A 23707-nucleotide genomic window follows, 5' to 3' on the forward strand; every position below is an offset into this window, starting at 1 on the left:
GAGCCAAGCAGGTGGATGTTGTTCTAGGTAGATCATGGATTAGAACCACGAGATGCGGTATAGACTGGAACTCACGACAATACACCTTGTTGTTAAATTCTACTCACCTTACAGGATCAAGTGCTTCGACACTCCCATCTTTTCAAAAGGTGGAAACCATCCCTACTGTGATAGAGACATCCTCAAAAGATCCAATGATTTGGGTGAATAATGATAATGACAATACACAAGGATGGCAAGTGCCAACATCTCTCTTATATGCACAAGGCTACGGAAGGGGGGAAGCACTTAGAATTCAAATCTGGTTACCTAAAGCAGCTCGCAAGCCAAGACCCAATGCTGCCAAGGAACATCCAAGGAATACAAAGCTAAAGAGGAGGTTCACCAAAACCAACAGTTCCACCTCCAACAAGACCACTCAACAACGGTGGATCCCAAAGAAGGTTCTGCAAGCACAAGGCTACTACGAGGGTGCTACTACCTTGTGGCTACCAAAGAAGAATGCAGGGACTACTGCAGCAAAACATAATTATGTTCTTGAATCTACTCAAGAACAAAAGCAGTCAATACCACCTCACTTACAGAAACCAAATCAATACTGGAAACCACGCCTTACCAAGCCTGAAAGAGTAAAGGTGGAAACACAAGCTGACGTGTCAATCAGACATCATCAGAAGGTCTCGAAAAGGAAGGGATACTCTAAACTGACATGGGAAGAAAAAGGCAAGTGGGTACCTTTACTCACTTCTATCCCAGAGGCAACACATCAGAAGGAGGATATTGCAACCGAATCAAGTTCAGAGTCTATTCCTCAAAACACAAGCAATGTCAAAGTTTGTCTTACAAAGCCGACAACTTTCAATCAGGCTCCTACACAAGTAGACTCCCTGACTATCAAGGAAAGAGCGTTCTTCCTACAACTTCAACTATTTGGAATGTCGTCGGTATTCTACTCTTTCCCTAATCAAATTACATTACCAGCCATAAGTCTACAGGCATAGGTGTTAGAGTTGGGCACTCTGAAGACCCAAGAAAATTTTGAAAGCCTAATGGGATGGCAAGAACACAGCTGCCATATGGTTGCCAAAGCTCAGAAGTGTTCAAACATCTACATTCACACCTCCTCCTATTTGTCCGAATGCATTTCCTATGCCTATCGCTAAAATCTCACCTCCGACTAAACTTCAATCTCTTGCACGTACTCTGAAAGGGGTACCAAAAAGAGTCCAACAAAAAGGAACCTGTGCCATACGTCAACACCCCACAAACAATTTGCATAATGTTACATCCAAAAGCAAACTCATTTTTGAAAGAGCTATCATGCTACAAAAGCTACTTTTTGGCAATTCATCTATCGAATCTATTAGCTCTATTTCCGTCATGCCTGTACATACTAGCATTCTTCGTTCAAATTGCATTAAAATCTGAACACTCCCTTATGTGTTGTGTAGAATAACCAAATGGAGACTTGGCTGGACACATGCAATCCATCTTTGGACCTAGATAGCACTCACCCTGACCATCAAGGGGGCTACAACATTGCACCTTTTCAGACGCACTCTCGATATTTTTATGCCCCAGTGGGTTGGGTGAGGATTGCTGTGGAAGACAATTTGTGGAGTTATACTACCAGCAACATCATCCGTTTCCACAATGCCGCGACTGTGCTCGTATGGTATTGGGGAATGCTTCCCATATATGTTGGCAGTGTCGCACATACTTCCGTTGCTATGGCACTGGTATGATGCAGTAGATCATGGGGGTCACACCTCAACGACATAATCTCTGGGCAATTATGATGCCGCAACGTGGACCCAACCAACAAAGACTCCCGGAAGAGGAAAGAGCTCAAACATAGCACGAAGACACCATTCGTTTGCTAACCCCTCCCATTTTGTAGGTTCTTCTTCCCCATGAATCTACATGTCAGTTTTGGCTCAATGTGAGTGAGTCTTTAGAACGGTTTCAAAACCATAGGTGCCTCTTTAGCCTTCCTACTGTGCCCATACCATATGTTAGTGAAGATGCACTTCTTCCCTTGCCATCTTCTCCATGGGTAGGATTACGTTCTGGGTTATCTTTACATCCTGAAGCTATTGATGTCCACCCACCTGAGAATGCAGACATACATCCACCCCCAGTGCAAGACTAGCACTTGTACTCTCTTAATAAGAACTAGAAGCCAGGGCACTTTTTTCCATTGGGTTTTTCCCCTCGGCCAAATCCGGTGTTTAGCACCAATGTTTTTTATTTTTTGTCTTTTTAATTTTCCTTCTCTTTAGTTTGTTTTGTTGGAATAAAACAGATACAAGCACCAAACTACATCTTTCGTTTCAGTACCGCAAAACTGACAGTCATACAATCAAGTGCAAACAATTCTTCACCAACCAGCGCTTTAACAGAAACAGGTGAACTCATGCCAATCTTTAATGTTTTCTATATTTTTCTTGTTGCTTGATTGTTTATAAATTTCTCTTTACTAAGCATGGCAATATGCATCTCCTTTGGTCTAGAGTAGGGATAGCATTCTAGTGGCTTTAGACTTGATAGTGTAAGTTTGATCGTAATTGTTTTTACCTGTTTAGCAATACAAAGTAATTAGTGTTTTGTGCTAAAGGTAGAGTTCCAGACCTAGGACAAAGAGACTAAATTAATCATAGGACCGTCAGTGGATATCTTGCCCTTACTCTAGGACATTGCTTAGGGACAATCTAATAAACCTTCCATAACAAAAATTGGCATGACAAAAATAAAAGAAAAGTGTATATGTTTGTGGCCTATTGCCTTGTTATTCATGGTAGGCGAGGGAGGTCTATACCTTTCCCAGACCAATGCCTTGTGTAGCAAGGAATAGCCATACCGCAGGTGTGCAAACATACTCTTGAAGAAAGCCCTGTCCAAGAATAAGAAGAAGAGAAGAAGAAGAAGAAAAAAAAGAGGACAGAAAGGCACCAAGAGAAATGCTTGTCTAATCCAGGATGGTCACCGTTGTGCTTGAAATATTAAACCTTAACACTAAGCAATATAAGAGTCTGCCAATACATAATTATGTTAGATTTATTAGGTTTGAACCGACATCTTTGACTTAGCATAGGCTCAGTATACTACTTGATAGTCCCTCGATTAACTGTTGTCTTTTGCCTTCTAGGAAAATAACAATACATTTGGCATAAAACATTCTTTACTTTAGTTAGCTACAGGTAGTAATTATTAAGGCTTGAACTAACCTATTCAATCTCTACACTGCTTCAATGTTTCCTTCCTCTAGCTAATTGGACGTTTATTGCCATGTCTTATTTAGTAAAATTGCTTGTTTTGTTATTGTCTACTGTCAGTACTTTTGCTTTCACAAAAAAAAAAAGAACACACAAACCACCTATCATTTTGCTTGCAGGTACACACTGGAGATTCTACTCTTCCTTGGCATCTACGCGCTCGAGGACGTGCACAAAATAGGAAGGGGGGAATGTTGCGTGACGAGTGGTGATCAATGCAAGGATGCAACACAAAGATGGAAGCAGGAAAAAAAGAGACTTGACATTCTTATTTAGGGCTCTTGTAGAGAGTTCCAAGTTGTGGGTGAGTGTGGGAGTGGGCTTGAGAATAATCCCACATGGAAAGTTTTGGAAATTTTAGGAGTTTTAGTATAAATAGTGGCTCATTTGAGAGCTTATGGACATTGGGCTAAACTCATGCTTGAGCTCTCTTGAGACTAGCTCTCCCTCTTGTTCATAGAGATGCAAGCTCTTCTCTCTCCCCATCTACACTATTGTATGAGGAATGCTCTTCTAATTCAATGCAATGAGATGATGTTTTTTCTCTCTTCTCATCTCTATTCTCTAGTGTGCATGCTTCTTTGTTGATGCTTGTGGATTCTCTATTAGGCTTTGTGTGGTAGTGGATTCAAGCTTAAGCTTCTCCATAGCTTGTAGCTTATCCATGGGCAAGGCATTGCTTGAGTAGTGAATGAGAATGCATGTTTATTTCAAGTTCCAGAATATGTATAGAACGAGATCACAGAATTTGCAGACCATGAAATGAGAACATAAACAAGGAGGACCCTGAAAGTTATATGCGATACGTGCACAAAAAGTGAGTGGCAATGAACTCGTCAAATATAGAATGTGATTTACGAGTTACAAAAAGCAAGCAATGATGAAAAGTAGTACCCAAAAATAGACGAAATGTGATATGTAATAAGAGAGTAACTCCAAAAACAGTTGGAGTACTATTATTGTGAGACGTGGATGAGTCCAAAAATTGACTATTTTTGGATTAAAACATGAAAAGCATGTAGCACACGAAAGATAAGCAAAAGTGTGTTGCATGAAAAATACCATAACTTTCAACTCCGAACTCCGATGAAGCCGAGCAAATACTCAAAATTTACCGCACAACGTGCACGTTGCCTGTTTTCCTGTTTTAAGTGCCGTTTACCTGAAATGAAATAACTTTTGATAGGAATATCATATTGACAAACCAATTGACTCTATAGAAAGCTTGTGACATCTGCACACAACCAAAAGATTAATCACTAGAATTCTACATTATATGGCCAAACGACTCATCAAAATATTAAGCATAAGGCCAAACAATATAAATTATAAGGCCAAACGGCTCATCAAAATCTTAAGGCCAAATGACACAAAAGTGAACTTATCTTAAAGTCTACGTAAGGTTGTAAAATCTTTGCATCAATCACAAATACCTATGCCATCCATTGAAAAAAGGAAAAGCTATTACCCATTATAAGGTAATGTATACATGCCAAAATTATCTCTTATCTGCAAAGCCTCAAGATATTAGTATTTTGCATCAAGATCCATAGCCTATAAACATTGTAAGGCAATGTATACATGCCAAAACTAGTTCTATAAGTATAAAGCATGATGTAATGATCAAAACCCATAGCATGTGAACAAGCTTCAATTGTGTGAAAAATGGATCAAAACCATAGCATGTGAAAAAGCCGCATAGCTAGCCTATATCCAATCAGAGTGCTTAAGTGTCCACATGATACACAATTTTTATCACATACAAAAACACACAATTGTTAGCTTTAAATCTTAAGAAAGTGGTAAAATGTCAAAAAGATTAAAGCTTCTTTAACCACATGCAACTTAGATCAAATCTTCCTTACCCATATGCAACTTAGATCAAAGTTTCTTTTTCTACATGCAACTTAGATCAAAGCTTCTTTTCCTCTCATGTAACTAAAATAAAAAATTCTTTACATGCTTGCAACTTATCTCAAAGCTTCTTTACTTGCATGCAACTTATCTCAAAGCTTCTTTACTTGCATGCAACTTTTTCCTCTTCCTCATAATCTTGGACATGCACTTGCAATTACCCCATTCTTTTATTGTCACCTTTGATCTTCAGGATTTCTCGGCATTTTCACAATCAAATCATCTTTTTTTAGCATGTATATGATCTTTACGCTCTTTTCCTTCCATATGGGCCAAAAAAGGATTATTGCTCAACAACCATCTAGCCTATGCTCACTAGGTACCACTCATGCGAAGGCGTTATTGAATGTAAGCACATCTAAGTGAGGTCACATCAAGACGATTTACCACTTGTTATGAGAATATATTTTAAGCTCTCTTAAAAATATTTTTCTACCCTCTTAGATAGTTCGGGGACACTTCGATTATCTTTATATCATGCCAAGTCATGTTAATATCATGGGGTGAAAGCATGTTCAAGGTAACAAAATAGCATGTCCATGGACATGCTAGTTAAAGGGTGCACTCAGGGCATTTCTAGTTGTATTTTTCAATTTCAAATAACCTTTTTTAAATTGCATTGTTTAGCGCCTTTCTTCTTACTCCACGTAAAAATCATTGCTGCCACATTTAATTCTTACTCCACGTAAAAATCATTGCTGCCACATTTAATTCTTTTGACAACCACATCTTCTCCCTTGGATGGAGTTCTCCCAAAATGCACATTCTCCTTTTTCTCACATCAAACAAACTCTGAGTTACCATTGTGCATTCACATTGCTTAATCTTGTTCCCTCTCCCATATAAATATGGAGAATAGAACTATGTTTTTGACATCAATGTTTCCAGAAGGTATCTATGTCATATGTACTATTAATAGCTCTAACGTTGCATTTGATTATAGATGGTAAACCTCATTTTTTAAAACCAAATTCTAGGATTTCAAATATCTCGATATATCCAAGAAGCCACTTTAATAAGAAGTATCTTGAATCATGAGACATCATTTGACAATACGAGGCTAGGAAGAAGAGGGAACAACGAGAACAGAATAAGCGCAAAAGGGCGTCATCTATGTTGAAGGTGGATGAGTCCATGAAGCAACAAATAGTCCATGACACAGTAAAATTCTTCATTTTGAGAGGAAAGTGGGCATGGGGAAACAAGTTAAATGTAAGATATTTTATCAGGTTTTGCAACACCCTATAGTGCTAGGGTTCCGTGATCAACTAAATAGAGAACATGATGACAATCAACATTAGTAGAAAATGTGCACAATACATTTGGCTATTGTTAAGTTACCAACAAGCAAAGAAGAGTTATTTCTTACGAAGAGTACATTTACTATGCTCATGAATTGTACTCAGCAAAACTGCCCATTACTAAGGTCGCCAAAGTTCTGCAAGTTTCTTGGTGTTCCATGTACAGTGCAAAAAATGGTGTTTGTGTAGTCTCGGATAAATGATGATGACCGCATTGAAATCCTGCTTGAGGCTTCCACGTTGCAATGCCATAACGGATCAAATCAAAGAAATTGTTTACTCATTTTGGGAATATGAAACACGTCTCCCCCAACAAGAAAGATGTCTACAAAAAAAGAATCGAAGAAAACTGTTACATCAAGCATCTGGTCCATCTGCTCGATCAGTCTCAAGTACATGAACCTTGTTTACTAGTTACACGTGCTAACTATCATAGTACATTCCCGGTCAATATATGGCATACTTTTATACTAGTTATTCATGCTAACTACAACACCTGCCTCTACTAGTTAGGACACTTGCTAATTATACTAGTTAACATGCATGCATGCTAGATACAACAGTAAATAATGCTAAGTAACATTCCTGCATGCTTGTTAGCACAGTTAGATGGTACAAATGGAAGAAGTTATTCTTTCTCTGCTCGACTCATTAATGCTAACTAGCATACTTGTATGCTCGTTAGCACACTCATCAATGCTGAGACTAGTATACTTGACTGCTTGTTGTTAGAATATTGAATCATGTTAACTAGCATACCTTCATGCTAACTACCATACCTGCATACTAACTAGCATAACTACATGTTAGTTAGCATGCTTACATGCTAGTTAGCATACATGCATACTTCTTAGAACACTAAATCATGCTAACTAGCATACCTACATGCTACTTGCATGCTAACTAGCATAACTGTATGTTAGTTAGCATACCTGCATGCTAGTTAGCGTACCTGCATACTTGTTATAACACTAAATCATGCTAACTACCATACATGCATGCTAATTAGCACATTCATAATTCTAACTAGCATAACTGCATCTAGTTAGCATATTTGCATGCTAGTTAGCATACTTGCATGTTAGTTAGCATACCTACATGCTAGTTAGCATACATACGGTATGCTTGTTATAACACTAAATCATGCTCACCATAGTTGCATGCTAATTAGCACATTTAGCATTCTAACTAGCATAAGTGCATGTTAGCTAGCATACTTGCATACTAGTTAGCATGCTGCATTCTTGTTAGAACACTTAATTATGTTAACTACCATATCTGCATGCTAATTAGCACATTCATAATGCTAACTTGCATACCTAGATTCAAGTTAGAACAATAAACCATGCTATTTAACATACCTACATATTTGTTAGCACACTCAAGTATGCAAACTAGCATACCTACATGCTAATTAGTACAGTAAATCCTGCCAACTAGCATACCCAATAATTGAGACTTATTCATTCATTCTTGTGGATGCTTTGTTCTTATTTTGTAGGATGAGTTGTTCCAGAAATTCAAAGATGCTCATCTTGATTGCAATCTTCAATTACACTTATTTGAGTATTTAAAGCCCTTCTTTGTTTGTCGAGTGAAGGATAGATATAATGCTGCTATGAATATCATATTTAAATGTCTTTCTTCAAAGACACACTCAACCAGATGCGCTCTCAAAAGTTTGGTCTCCATAAGAGTGAATGTGACTGCAGATGTGAGGTTTGTGTAGGAGATGGTGAAACCATGGGTTGCTCGCACACCGGTTTGTACTTTCACTGGTGTGACGCAATTATGGGAATCAGTAGTCTGCTCAAAGGAGAAAGATAAGTCATTCCGTGCTTAATGGGAGAGTGTGATGCTTGTGCTGTAGAGAAACTACCATGCTGCCTTTTGGACAAAAGAAAGCAAGGGCATACTATAATTGTGAAGGTATTTGAATATGTGGAGGTAATGAACAAACATGGATAGAAAAAGAAAAGGAAAGCTGTTGTTGTGAACAAGAAGATGCAATGTTTGGAGTTTGTTTGACTATTGAAGGTCTTTGTTACTCACAAGTATGTTGCACAATGGCAAGGTCTACATTCAAAATTTCTTAGATGATGTGGTTGTGTTTGTGGTGGACTTTAGCGAGAACTATTCATTTAAAGAGTAGAATAAGATCCAATCAATACATGGCATTTGACTTAGTGCACCATATTTGTGCACATAACTTAATATAGGAAGAGAGGTGAGGTCATCAAAAATAGTTAACTTTTTCATTTCAGATGATAGAGTGCATGACACATTATTTTTGCATCATTGCTTTATGTTGCACCACCCTGAATGGCTCACACACCAAGATGTAAGTTAAACCACCATTGGGTATGGTCCGATGGTGCTGCTCCATAGTTCAAAGCGTGCAGACCATTCTATTTTGTTACCCAGTATGCTGGTTTGACTGGGATAGAAATGAGCCATTTCTTCTCAGCGCATCAAGGCACGGAAAGGGAGAACATGATGGACCAATAGCTGTGGTAAACAGAACATTGACCCATGAACACCTGAAGCATGATGGGGTGACCTTAAAGTGTGATGCAAATGTAGTTGAGTACTATAGGGCCAACCTTTGAGAGGGGGTTGAAGCTTGCTCTATCCTTCTGCACAGAGGCTGTGTGCATGAGTCTTTCGGGAGGTTAAAGAAGGGGATGTTAATGGAATTGTGGGCCCATTTCAAAGACTCATTTTGTGCATGTTGTTCCCATAATACTCAAGACCCTACAAGACTTGCCCCAAACACCTCTCATGCTTTTGTGACGCATGCATGCATCACAAATGGAATAGATGTGTGCATGGGATTGTCATGTATTGGAACTCTTTCCTGATTTGCATTGCTTTCTGATGAGGAAGATACATATGATGAGGCTGGGACATCATGATGAATTAAGTAGTGCTTTTCAAGTTGGTGACACGTTTGCATTGAAACCAGAATCTGCACAACCAATATAGAGTTGACTAACTTTTACCTCATAGAATGTATTATGGAGAAAGAAGAGGCTAAGGAATACTATGTGGATGAATGGGAGAATAGTATTCCTAAACGATCATATGTAATGAAGGGGTTGAATTTTTAGAAAACAAATGTCTACACATTTTGTCTCCTTGCTAATATGCCTCCCGTCCACATATTATCACATATTGCACACTATATCAAAATATCCATGGAGAATATACCGCAAAAAATAAATAAGTTCAAAATTACTCTAGAAATCTATGAGGCTATCTACAATAGCATGCCCTATGAGTGTTTTCAAGATTAACACTTTCCTTGTCACACTGACATGTATTTGTAACAAATTACACCAAATGTAACTTTTTGGTTTTTTTATAACAAAGATATGGCATTGTATTATGATGTAATGCTACAAATTAATAACATTGGAGAACTATTGTATTTTTTATATTCTGATATTCTAATATAGATTGCCTAGCTCACTGATATAATATTGTTGAATTTTTGACATAATGTAATGCTAGTTCCCACTGATGATTGATTTCAATGAGTTTGTAAGGCAATTGGGTTTGCCTAGCCTATTAGCAGTTGCCATATGGATGCCTTTTTTCCTTTAATATGGTCTTGTCCATGGCTTTTTTGCTACTTATGTATTATGAGTAACAACAAATATACTTCTGCAATATGTTTCGAAGCAACATGAGATAGTTGTCCACAACAGTAAACAGCTATGCAGCTGGTGGAGAAACACCTAAGGGTGTTAAACACCTAGTAAACAATTAACATAGCAGAGAGAACTCCATAGAATAGGGCACAACAATAGGGTACAAACTAGCCTAGAGAGCTATGCATAGATTTGCTAGATAAGGTATGGACCTTGTACAGGTTTACCATAGGGCAAGATAGCCCCACCCTTGTTGTCAACAAGCTTAACAAGCCCTAGCGAAGATAGGCACAATGAAGAGAAGTCCTTGGGTGGCGTGAGTGAGGAAAAAGAGCAGTGTACAGTAAAAGGCTATTGAACATACTGTGCATTTACAGCATTGAATAGTCTACAAACAGGGATCTAAGGTCATGTGGAAGAATTCAGGGTCATCTCTCTTTAGATGCCATATCTCTCCCGCTGCCTGCCCTTCGCCCCTCCCTCCCCCCTCTTCGCTGTTCCTCCACCCCCCTTCGCTCTCTCTCCCGCCTCCCCCCTCTTCGCTGTTCCTCCATCCCCCTTCGCTCTCTCTCCCGCTGCCTGCCCTTCGCCCCTCCCTCTCTCTCCCCCTCTTCGCTGTTTCGCCCCTCCCTCCTGCTGCCCGCCTGCTCGCCCCCTCCCTCTCTCTGTTCGCTTCCGCCTGCGCCCCCCCCTTCGCTCTCTCCCGGTGCCTGCCCCCCTTTCGCCCCTCCCTCCTGCTACGCTTGCTCGCCGCCTCCCTCTCTCTGTTCGTTTTCGCCTGCGCCCCCCCCCCCTTCGCTCTCTCTCCCGCTGCCTACCCTTCGCCCCTCCCTCCCCCCTCTTCGCTGTTCCTCCGCCCCCCTTCGCTCTCTCTCCTCCTGCCTGCCCTTTGCCCCTCCCTCTCTCTCCCCCTCTTCACTGCTCCTCTGCCGCCCTATTCCCACCCACCCTTCCTCAGCAGGCCCCCAAGGCAGCAACATAACTCTCTCTCTGTTGAATCTCTTCTCTCTTCTCTCTTCTCTCTTTCCCCTACATGGCTTGAACCCCCCCTCTCTCCCTGCTGTGCTGCTGCTGTTTCACACTGGTGTCATGGATTAAATCCATTGGCTGTGGGAAGTTTTGCAAAAAGTCATGGCCAAGACCGGGTTTAAAGAGGAGCTCGTGAAGGTGGAGGACAAGCTCGGCACAATTATCAAAGAAAACAAGAAGATGGTCGACTCTTCCGTTATCGCAATCATAAACCGCCTCTCCAAACTCGAGAAGGGATTTGACAAAATCCAAGAGCTCGAGTTGAGAACATCCAAGCAAGAGGCTGAGATTTCAGCCTTAAAGGAGGAACTAGTGGAGGCCAAATTGCATGCTAAAAGTCAAGCGGCTGAAATCTCAGCCCTCAAAAAGGAATTGGAAGCCACTTCAAAAAGCAAGCTTGAGGATGGAAAATTTCATCCCTCCTTTATTGAAGAGCTGAATACCATCAAGGAACAAATGAGGATCATTCGAGAGGAGGAGGAGCAACATAAAGAGAAGACATCTTCATGGGTGGAGGTGATCACAAAGACAAAAGAAGATGGACGAGGTAGAGAAATGGATCGAGGTCGCCAAGAAAGGGAAAGGTAAAGAATCGCCACCCATCCCCACTCCCACCATCATCAACATGACCCTTGAAGAGGAGCAAAGGAGGAAGACCCGGGCCTTACATGTACGAGTGTCCGGTCTAAAAGACCGTGATGATGCGAAAGGGGAAACCAAGGAGCTCTTCTCTATGATGAGCATTGAAGCCACGCACACAAAGGCATGGCAAGTGGGAAAGAAGAGAGAAGGTAGTGGCGAATCTTCTAAGGAGAGAGCACTTATCATTCGTTTCCCCTCCATGGAAGCGAAGAAGGACTTCTTAAAGAGACATCCTACACTCAAGAAGACGGGCATATTTCTTGGAGATGACCTCACACTCTCGCAACTTGCCCACATGAAAGAAGTTATGCCCGAGATAAGGGCAGCCCGAGAGAAAGGGAAAGTGGCCTTCTATAGAGATGGTAGAGTGGTGATTATGGAGAGGCGCTCTTCATGACGGCGCAAGACCTATGGGACTACACTCAAAGTTGCTACTTGGAATTGTAATGGATCTCTATGCCTTGATGTAGGGGCTTTTGAGGATAGTTTCACTGGGAGGGACATCATCTTCTACTGTGAGACGCATCAGACTCCTGGACAGTCCATGCCACATGTTAGTGGATACCGATGGGAGACAGCATGTAGATAGGAGACTCGTTCAGAGCATAGAGGACAGGGCTCAGGAGGAGTGGCAGTATTGTTTAGAGAGGAGCTACAGCCACTGATACATATAGATGAGCAGGCTCGGTACATGTGGGTTAGACTAAGGGCAGAGACGGGCAGATATCTCTACATTGCTATTTTGCTCCTAGTACATCAGTGTATGCATCTCCTAGCGCGGGCAGTCTCCCTTTAGTTCATAGAGTCTCGCGTGTCTCTGTGAGAGCTCTATTTTGGATGATGACATTCGGGAGTTCTCCAGGGATGGTGACATCATTCTCTTGGGGGACTTCAATGCCAGGACCGCCCATAACCAGACTGCATTTTATGATACCTCAGAGGAGATGTTGAGGGAGCTTGATGTTAGGGATATGGGCCTATCTAGACTCTCACATGATGAGGAACATACAGTGTATGGGCGGTATTTGATAGACATGGGGACTGCACATGGATTGGCCATCCTGAATGGCCTACAGAGATTCCCGACATCGGGCGGTTTCACTAGCTTTCCACATCGGCATGGTGCTAGTACAGTGGACTATGTTATGGCTCAGCCCAGTCTCATTCCCTCTTTTTAGGATTTTATGGTAGGCACTAGGCCGGTTGGAATAGCAGTGGATCATGCTATCTTGTCCTTCACTCTCACATTTCAGTTTAGCACCGCTCCATTGGGACAGGTCTCCACACACACTCGTTATACCTTTACGAGAGAGACTGACACCGTGTACACGGATGAGATATACAGACGCTTATGTGCCGAGGAGCCGGGATAGCCATTAGATGAGCTCACTCAGATGTTGATAGAGACGCTTCATGCTGCAGCATCAGAGGCATATCCCCATAGTCAGCCTACACGAAGACGATCTGGGAACATGCCCCAGAATAGCTGGTATGATGAGGAGTGCGAGAGATGAGGATCAGATTACAGAGAGAGGTGCTCATGGGTGTTACCACTCACAGCAGACAGTCACGCTTAGTGCGACGGAAGAAGAGGGCTTATCTTGCTCAGTTAAAGAGGGATTTGTATCAGTTATTTATGAGTTAGGACTCAGGCGAGGCATGGAGACTATTCCATGAGCATTCACCATCACCAGCCATTACCTCCATAGAGATTTGGGGTGATTATGCAGCATCCCTGTACACACAGCACCAGGACAGCCGCCCCTGCCAGACCCATCGGGAGAGACATGTGCTTTCTTTACTGTTGAGATGGTAAGGAAAGCTATTGATAGGATGAGGATTGGGAGAGCATATGATCATGATGGTTTGGTAGCAGAGCACTTTATTCATGCCAGAGATATGCTTGCAGAGCTTATTGCTATGATGTTTAACCGAGCCATGTGTGAGGGTTTTCCTGAGACTTGGAATATGTCCACGATTGTGCCTATCTTCAAGTTAGGGGATCCCATGCTTCTTGGGAATTATCGTACCATCATGATTGGTCACACATTGGCTAGATTATATGCATCTATTCTTGAGCAGGAGTTGAGTAGATGGGCAGAGAGAGAGGGCATACGTGCATCAGGGCAGGCAGGGTTCAGGAGAGGTTTCTCCACTCTTGACCATATCTTGACACTCAGAGGTATTATTGAGGAGGGCAGATTATATGGCAGGAGGATTTATTGTTGCTTTGTGGATTTTCGCAAAGCTTTTGACACAGTACCAAGAGCCAGACTGATGCGCAGACTATAGGAGATGGGAGTGCCCACAGAGCTGATTTGGGGAATCATGGCTTTATACAGGACAGTTGTGGGGCAGGTATGTACTACTCAGGGTATATCTGAGATGGTTCACTCCACTATTGGGGTGAAACAGGGCTGCCCCCTTTCCCCCACCTTATTTGGGATGTATGTGGATGAGGTTTCGGACTATGTAGAGCGGGAGGGTGACAGAAAGAGGAGCACAGCTAGCAGGGACATGGATTCTGCTGTTATTGCATGCTGATGATATTGTGCTGATCTCAGATTCTCCAGAGGGGATGCAGCGTCATTTGGATGCATTGCACACGTTTGCACAGGACAATGGATTGTCTGTTAACCTTGGTAAAACCAAGGTGATGGTGTTTAACACCACAGCACAGTGGGTTAGGAGGTCAGTACCCACCTTTACATATGGTCAGGAGACAGTGGAGTATACAGATGCATATACTTACCTTGGTGTGGTTTTTAGTGGCCCACTATTTTCCTTGAGGAGAGCAGCGCGGAGACTAGATTGACCAGAGCTTATGCAGCATTGGGGAGACTTGTTATATGTACATTATGTGTGCTATGTTATATGCACATTATGTGTGCATATACTAGGAGGCTTACCCACATTAGGCTTGTGAGCATGGGAGCATGGGAACAAGCTCTAGTGGAGCATGGGTTAGGACTAACCTTAAGGGTTAAGGTTAGGGTCAGGCATCCAAGGGTCACACATGGGGAATGGAAGTCAAGAGTCACTTGAGGGCCCTCCTATATAATAGGGACATGGGGCACACTCAAGGGGGCTGGGAGGCTTGGAGGCTTATGCTATGGTCTCTTGTGTAGAGGTCCATATCTACTCATCTACCATTTCACACTTTAGCTACATGCTATTGGATTGAAGTTATACCTCTTGATGGTATGGGACATCAAGGTAGAGGTATGATGTATTTCGTTATTATTCATGTGTGCATCCCTTGGGCTTGGGGGTGGTTGGGTGGTTGAGTTTATGCCTGATTTATGCATGTTTATGCATAACAATTATCTAGAGAGATCTTAGGGTTTTAACAGTGGTATCATAGCAATCTCTAGTTAATTGTTGTTGATTTTTTTTGAACTAAATTTTAATATTTACTAATAAAAATGTTATTTTGTTGATTTGTGTTGATGAATTCACGTGGATCATCGATATGGTGATTAGAACGTGTGTTACTATAATTTAATGGACGAATCGACGTTGCGGGGGAATTTCGTGAGTTTAATGCTATTTTTTATGGTTAAAATCAAGCATTAATATAAATTTTTACAAAAATACCACATATTTTATGGTGAATATTTTTGGTAGAATGGATTCCCTGAATTTCTAGAATTTTTAGAAACTTTTTCTAAATTTTAAGGAATTTTTTGAGCATTTTAATGATTAAAAATATATTTTTATACATTTTTGCAGGTTTTTTTCGTGGGAATGCGATCAAATTTCTGTCAATTTTCAACTGAAATTCAATAGGGGACAGCGTGTTGATGCATGAAATGGTCTCCCGTGTGCGTGGCCCCGGGGGGGGCGAATTTTTTTTTTTTGTCCGGGATGTTCTCTTGGTCATTGGGGTGCAGACCATTCGTCAATCGGACGCCCGATTGTGCATTTATTAAGGTTTAAAAGTCGTCGTAATTAAAAATGACTGAAATTTATGTATAAGCTTGATCCGGTGTCCGTTTTGGATGTTGTAAAATCTTATATTAGGGTAAAATTGCACGTAGATTCCAAATATGGGCTCAAAATTTGAAGATTCTAGGTAAAAATGACTCATTTAATAAAATCATTGATTTTTATACCATAAAAACTCATAAATTTATCTATTACATGGACATTCCTTTATTAGTGTGACGATGGGTATGTTACATCTTTCCCCCCTTAAAGAAATCAAGATGTCCTCATCTCGTCATGAATTGGGGATAATCCTTTAAGAGTGTAGCTTCATCTTCCCAAGTTGCATCCTCTTCAGGGTAATCTTTCCACTGTACTAGATGTTCTACAAGAGTTCTATTTCGGAGTTGCCTTTCCCTAGAATCTATGATGTTCTACAAGAGTTCTATTTTGGAGTTGCCTTTCCCTAGAATCTATGATGCTACTGGGCTGTAATTTAAGGACTCCTTGAGTAGGGATTACAACTTGTTCATCACATATCAAGAATATGATCGAGACTGGGTACATAAGGTTTTAACAAACTTACATGAAATACATTGTGGACTTTGATATGGGCTGGGAGTTGGAGTTTATAGGCACTTTTACCTAGACACTTGATAACTGTATAGGGACCACAATACCTAGGACTGAGCTTCTTATATTTCCCAAGTGATAGAGAACTTTGTTTGGGTCACACTCGTAGAAGAACTTTGTCTCCTCCCTTGAAGATCCTTTCAGACCTCTTGGTGTCAGCATAATGTGTTTGTCGATCTTGGGCAGCTTTAATATAATTTTGGATTGCCTTGGTTTGTTCCTCTATCTCTTCGAGCATTTTCCTGGATGCCTCAACTCTTATGGTCGGATCAGAGAAATTTAGAGGAGACAAGCATTCTTGCCCATAGAGTGCTTTGAATGGTGACATTCCTATGCTCTGATGATAAGATGCATTGTAGGCAAATTCTACCAGAGGAAGGTATTGAATCCACCTTCTTGGTTCCCGTCCACAATATGCTCTGAGAATATCTTCAATTACTTGATTGACTCTCTCAGTCTGGCCATCGGTCTCTAGATGATAAGCTATGCTAAAGCAAAGTTTTCCCAGGGCTTGAAATAAGGACTGCCAGAACTTTGAAGTGAAGTCAGAATCCCGGTCACTTACTATCCTTTTTGGGAGACCATGAAGTTTGAGGACTTGATGAATATTCGAGCAACATCAGAAGCTTTGAAGGTCTTCTTTGTTAGTATAAGGTGAGCTACTTTGGTAAGTAAGTCCACTACTACCAGAATGGAGTCATATCCTCCTTGAACACTGGGGAGACTTGTGACAAAATCCATACTAATGCACTCCCACTTCATTTGGGGAATATCGAAGGGTTGAAGTTTCCCAGGCATCTTGACCCTTTCAGCTTTGATCCTTTGGCATGAGAGACATTGCTTCAAGTACCGAAGGACATCATTTTTCAAGCCTGCCCAATGAAAGCTCCTTCTTACGGCATTTAATGTTTTTGCATAGCCTGGGTGTCCTGCAGAGCAGGACTATCATGAGCTTCATGGAGGATTAGTTTCTTTAAAGCAGGATCCTTAGGGATACATAGCCTGTGATTGAAGTAGAGGTTTCCTTCATGAGTGGAGTATCCCTTGATTAGATTCTTCTCTTTCTCTGAATTTCCCCCTTCTTCTACTAACTTCATCATCCTCTGATAATCTAGATCATGAGATGAGACTCCTTCCACCTTGACCAATATGGGATTATTTGGCATTGAAATTGCACTTAAGAAAGATTTGCGGCTAAGTGCATCTGCTACCACATTATCTTTTCCAGGGTGGAATTTGATGTCGAAGTCATATTCTTGTAGAATTTCAATCCATCTCCTTTTCCGCATGTTGAGGTTAGGCTGGGTGAAGATCCACTTTAGACTTTTATGGTGAGTTACAAGCTGGAATTTGCCCCCCAAGAGATAATGTCTCCATAATTTGAGGCAATGAACAACTGCTAAGAGCTCCAAATCATGGGTGGCATAATTTGCTTTATATTGCTTCAGCTTGCAGGAAGTATAAGCGACTGGTCTTCCTTCTTGGCCTAAGACACCACCAAGTGCTAGACTACTAGCATCAGTAACCACTTCAAATTCCTTGGTGAAATCGGGAAGTTTCAGGACTGGGGCAAAAGTAATAATGACCTTGAGCTAATCAAAACTATTTTGATGGATTGGCAGCCACACTATTTTGCAATCCTTCTTAAGAAGATCCGTCAAAGGTGCAGCTACCAAGGCATAATCTTTGATAAAAATCCTATACCATCCCGTGATTCCCAAAAACCCACGAACTTCACGAACTGATTTAGGGGGTGGCCACTCCAGAATATCTTTCACCTTGGCAGGGTCTACTGAAATGCCATCTTTGGAGACGATGAACCCAAGATACTCAATTTGATGAGTAAAGAAGGTGCATTTGCTCTTCTTGGCATAGAGTTTGTGTCTGCACAACAATTGCAGAACTCTACGCACATGCTCCTCATGCTCTAGCATTGCTTTTTTTGGAGTAGATTAAGATGTCATAAAAAAAACAAGCACAAATTCATCCAAGTAAGGATGGAATATATCTTGCATTAGGCAGTTGAAGGTTGCAGGAGCATTGGTTAACCCGAATAACATTACAGTAAACTCATAGTGGCCATAACGGGTATTAAAGGCTATCTTGGGTATATTTGCTTCCTTGACTTTGATCTGACCTCAAATCTATTTTTGATAAGACTTTGGCCCCATGAAGCCTGTCAAAAAGTTCGTCGATGCGAGGGATAGGATACTTATTCTTGACAATGACTTGATTTAGCCCTCGATAATCTATGCAGAGGCGGAGAGTTTCGTCCTTCTTTTTTTGGAAAAGAACACGTGCCCCCCAAGGAGAGCTACTGGGGTGTACAAATCCTTGCTTAATGAGTTGGGAAAGTTGCTCTTTAAGTTCAATGGCTTCAAGAAGGGACATTTTATAGGGCATTTTTGAGATGGATTGAGCTCTAGGGATCACCTCGATTTCATGATTGACTTCTCGAGGAGGCGGTAGCCCTATAAGCTCGTCAGGGAAGATGTCAAAGAATTCTTGGAGCCAAGAGGGCTCTGTCTCCAAACTAGGCTCAATGGCTTTGTTGAGCAGGAGTTAGTATAATCACCAAAAAATGTTGGCACTTGTTGACCCTTACGTGTTCCCTTGAGAAGATGTTTTGCCTTGACTACCCTAGATTTAGGTTTTCCTGTTATCCCCTGAACGGATATTACTTGGCCATGCTCATTTTCAAAAGTGATACTCTCCTAGTTACAATGAATGTTAGCTTTGTTTGCAATTAACCAATCCATCCCAAGGATTCCATCATAAATTCCTAATGGCAAGACTCTAAAGTGGCCATGAGTTTTCTCATTACCCAGCTCAAAATCAAGGTTTCCTATAGAGTGGCAAGATACTACTTCTTTCCCATTGGCTAACTCTACAGTCATTCTTCTAGCTATTTTTTGACCCAAGTTTAATTTTTGCAAACACCTAGGAGAAAGAAATGAATGGGTACTGCCATAATCAATCAAAAGCTGGAATGACTTACCGTGATGAGTGGCTGGGGTTTGGATTACACCAAATTGTTTATTCAGACCTTGGTGTTCTACTGCCACATGGACGGTGGCGCGCTTTTCTTCAGCCATTTCCAGGGTCAGTTCTTCATCACTTATAATACAGGCAGTCCTAGCTGCTGCTCCGCGACCTCTGCCATGCCCACCGCCTCTTGCACCTTGGTGGATAGGGGTTCCATGGCCTTGATTTCCTCTGCCACCTCCTTGGGGAAATGATGTTGCCATCTTGGGACAGTTGGCCCTAAAGTGTCTCGGCTCATTGCACTCAAAACACAGAGGGCCTTCTCTGGAAGAAGCAGCATACGAGCGGGGGATAAAAGAGTTGCTTTGTCGCCCTCTATTGTAGTAGGGGAAATTCTTTTGGGGTTTCTTGTAGGGTTTATCTTTAGGATTTGCCTTAGGGTAAGATCTATTTTGAGGCTTAGGTTTGTCAGTCCTCATTTCTTTCTCAAGGGGCTTTGCTCATATGAGAGCATCCTGTAATGTGCTTGGCCTCATTGCTTCAAGGCGGGAATCTAAGGGTTCATTTAACCCTTTTGGCAGAAACGAGCCACTTGCTGGGAAGTAGTCATAGCTGGGACATACTTCCGAAGAGTGATAAATTTGGAATAGTAGTCCTCAAGAATTAAGCTGCACTGCCTAAGACAAAAAAACTCATTCATCTTTATGGATTCATGGGATGGGGGAAGATATCTTTTCTTCACGGCCTGCTTGATGTCTTCCCATGTTTGAGAATGCTCGGTGACTCCCTTGTCACGGCACCACTATTTCCACCAAATTTTAGCATCTCTGGTGAGGCGAAACCGTGCAAGCATAGACTGATTTGCTACTCTTGTACCGACGCGGCGGAGAAATAATCGTCCATCGCTTCAATCCAGACTTCAGCATCCTTCTCAATCTTTGAACCTTCTCCTTTAAAGGAGGGAGGTTGCATTTGCTTGAGCAGGAGCTTCTTCTCCTGGATATCAGTGTAAAGCGCATTGGGAAGTGGAGGGTGATCGTCTTGGCCATCATTGTAAAAACAATTTTAAGATTACAAGATTCATACTTGCACAACGCTTATTTTGGAGAGTAAAACATTGGAATCATTTTATTTCCAAATATTTACAAGGACGAGTTTTATTACAAAGATCTGAGACTAATATAATTAGTCTTATTTGCCATCAAGGGAAATTCATAAGCTTGACTATGACATAAGGGTAGAGCGGTCCACATAGGTGAAATATGGGGGTTTCGCTGTAGTTTCTAAGACTCTAAAAACGGACGGTAGGGGTGGAAGACTCTGGATTGGGGTAGGTCCCAACACAGCTACTCTACCAGCAGGTATAGTAAGACCTACATCACTTGGTCATACACCCAGCGATCCTGAGGTATGCGAATCCCATCTATAGTCACAAAGGTGACGGCCCTGGGAGTACCGCACGAACCAAAATAAACGGATCATCTTCAACTTTTCAATCCAACGAATCCGCTTTAGGTCGGTGGTAAGGTTCCCAATTCGATCTGCTCAGATGAAGAAATATCTCGGCCCACGACTCCAGAAATCTCTACCCCATCCTCTTTCAATAGGAGGGACATCTTCTCTAGTATCTGCACCATGGTGTCACGGAACTCGAAATTTGAGGAGTGAGCAGTCTCAAGATGCATTGGAAAACTAGAAACTTTGAGTAGGCATCTTCCTCTTCCTACAATCATTCAAACATCAATTCTACTTTTTTTTTTAGTAGGATGTTTTTATTCATTAGCATTATGTTAGGTAAAACATTCATTGCAAAAAACAGTCCTTAAATGGCAAATCCTAGGAGCTAAGATCGGCTCTAATACCAATTGTAAGGTTCCCCCCTTCTAAAATAAGGGAAACACTTAAGATAGTCCACACTATCTTAACTTGGAGAAAATTTCCTATTCATCGACACCTTGACCATGTAGAGATTCAAGGATACGATTCATAGGTAAGACCTAGTCCTATCCCGCAGGGGGAGCGTGATCTTCTAAAAATCAAATCACCCATAGGGTAATTGATCATAAATTGGTAGACTTGATTTCTAGAGGCAATGCTTGTTTCCTCATCCATGCAAGGCACAACCGCTAGCCTAGTCTTCTAGAATAGAGTTGCCCAAGAACCTATTTATCTAGCGTAGGGCTTTCACTTAATATGTTGGAAAGCTATCTGACTAATCGGGTCCACCCGTCTGTAGGATGGTGTCGTCGGGGCATTCCATCCTCCCACTTTCCACCCTACTCACGCGTCAATTTGTTTTCTAATTAATCCTACCACACTATTTGACATAAATAAACATGTTCCTTAATTAAGACCCTTTTCACAAGGTTTGTTAAAACAATCTTTTTTCACAATACAATAATGCCAAAGACAAGATATATAAAAAAACTTTATACATGAAGCAATTCCATACAAGCCAAACCGGCTCTCTTATTCTTTTCTTTTACATGAATCAATTCCATACAAGCCAAACCGGCTCTCTTATTCTTTTCTTTTATACTGTCGATTACTTAGAACTCGGTCTTTTCCAGCCTCTACATGCTGGGCAAAACCCTACGGGACCATACACCTCATCTCGTCGGCCCGCTGCTGCTGGTGGGGCGAGGACTCAAGCCGTGGGGCATGTCGCCCTCTCAGGCTCCATCGCTCGATCCTCCTGCCCCTCAGAGGGATGTCTACACACTATGGTGGGCTTATTCACCGCACTAGCTTGGGCCCTCAGAACTAGACAGCATCATAATCTCTCGCCTCAACCGGCGAACCTTATTCTCCCAATGGTATGAGGGATACCTTGGGCCATTCCTGGGCTTTGCTAATGACGCCGCCCGGCTACACAAGCACGGAACGGAGTTAGCGTCGAAGCCAGGAAAAACTTGCACTCTTTAAAGATAACAATTTCAATGCAATTCATTGAATACATCATCACTCAATTCGTAACTTCATACAATTTTATGTCATTATTTTAAAAGGAAAAGATACACATTTATTAACACTAATATTTAAAAAAAACTCTTCTTTAAAAGATGACCAAGCTAACCTGGCCACCATTTCCTTGAGGAGCTTGTAAAGGGAGGGTTGGAGCCGCGGGAGCATCTTCTCTAATCTCGTTGTTGCGCGCTCCTCCCGAGGTAATATTTTGACGTTTTTAGGAAGGGGCCATCTTGGAAGTTGTCTTGTAGGGCTCACTATCGCGGTCAAAACGCTCCAGTCAGATCTCAATTCTGAGATCGTTTGCTCACCGTATGAGCAAAAGACCACAGCGCATGAACCCTCTCTAAGGCTAAAACCTCTTGCTAAAGTCCTCGCAAATGGGAGGGGGGGGGAATTGTGAGATGTCCTTAACACAAAAACGTTTTGCTGAAGGGGAGAAGGGCTGCTGTAAGTCTCTTCACACCGAGGGGGGGAGAAGAGTTAAGGACACTGCCTCCTACCTAGCAAGAGGGAGATAGAGGAAAATTTATAAGGGGCGACTGTACTACAGCAAGTACACTGCACTAGGACAAATGGCGGTACGGACGACAGCGGCACAGCAGAGCATCATAAGCTACGCAGAAATGCGTGTTGCCCATGGAGCACCCTGGTGGGGGTTTATATAACTGTGGGGTACGGGTACGGGTATGGGCACTGCCCAAAGCAAGGGCAAAAGGATGGTGTACCAACAAAGGCTGTAGACCAGTGGCCCACATGGCTCAGGGGGAAAGGTACGGTGTCGGTTAACAGGGAAAGGAGTGGTACGTCTGGTCAGGGGCAGCATGGGTGTCCACGTAGCGGTACGTGTGGACCACACAGTGGGCAGCCGTCCTTTGGTTCTTGTGTGGCCATCATACGGGCACCTTGGTAAGTGTGTACAGTCTAAATTTTGGGGGGGGGTCCCCAAATTTGGGACGTCGGCCTCAATTTGCGTGCCGGACCGCCCCGGGGGGTAAATTTTTTTTTTTTGTCCGAGATGTTCTCCTGGTCGTAGGGGTGTAGACCGTTCATCAATCAGACGCCCGATCGTGCATTTATTAAGGTTTAAAGATTGTCGCTTTTTAACGAAAAATGACTGAAATTTGCATATAAGCTTGATCCGATGTCCGTTTTGGATGCTGTAAAATCCTATATTAGGGTAATATCACGCGCAAATTCTAAATTTGGGCTCAGAATTTGAAGATTCTAAGTAGAAATGACTCATTTAATAAAATCATTGATTTTTATACCATAAAAACTCATAAATTTATCTATTACATGGACATTTCTTTATTAGTGAAGATGGGTATGTTACAATTAGACAAATTCGTATTGAGGATTCGCCTTAGTCAAGGTCTCC

This window comes from Cibotium barometz, chromosome 59 (genome assembly GCF_041138505.1).
Source record: "Cibotium barometz isolate CiBa-2024 chromosome 59, ASM4113850v1, whole genome shotgun sequence".
Classification (NCBI taxonomy): domain Eukaryota; kingdom Viridiplantae; phylum Streptophyta; class Polypodiopsida; order Cyatheales; family Cibotiaceae; genus Cibotium; species Cibotium barometz.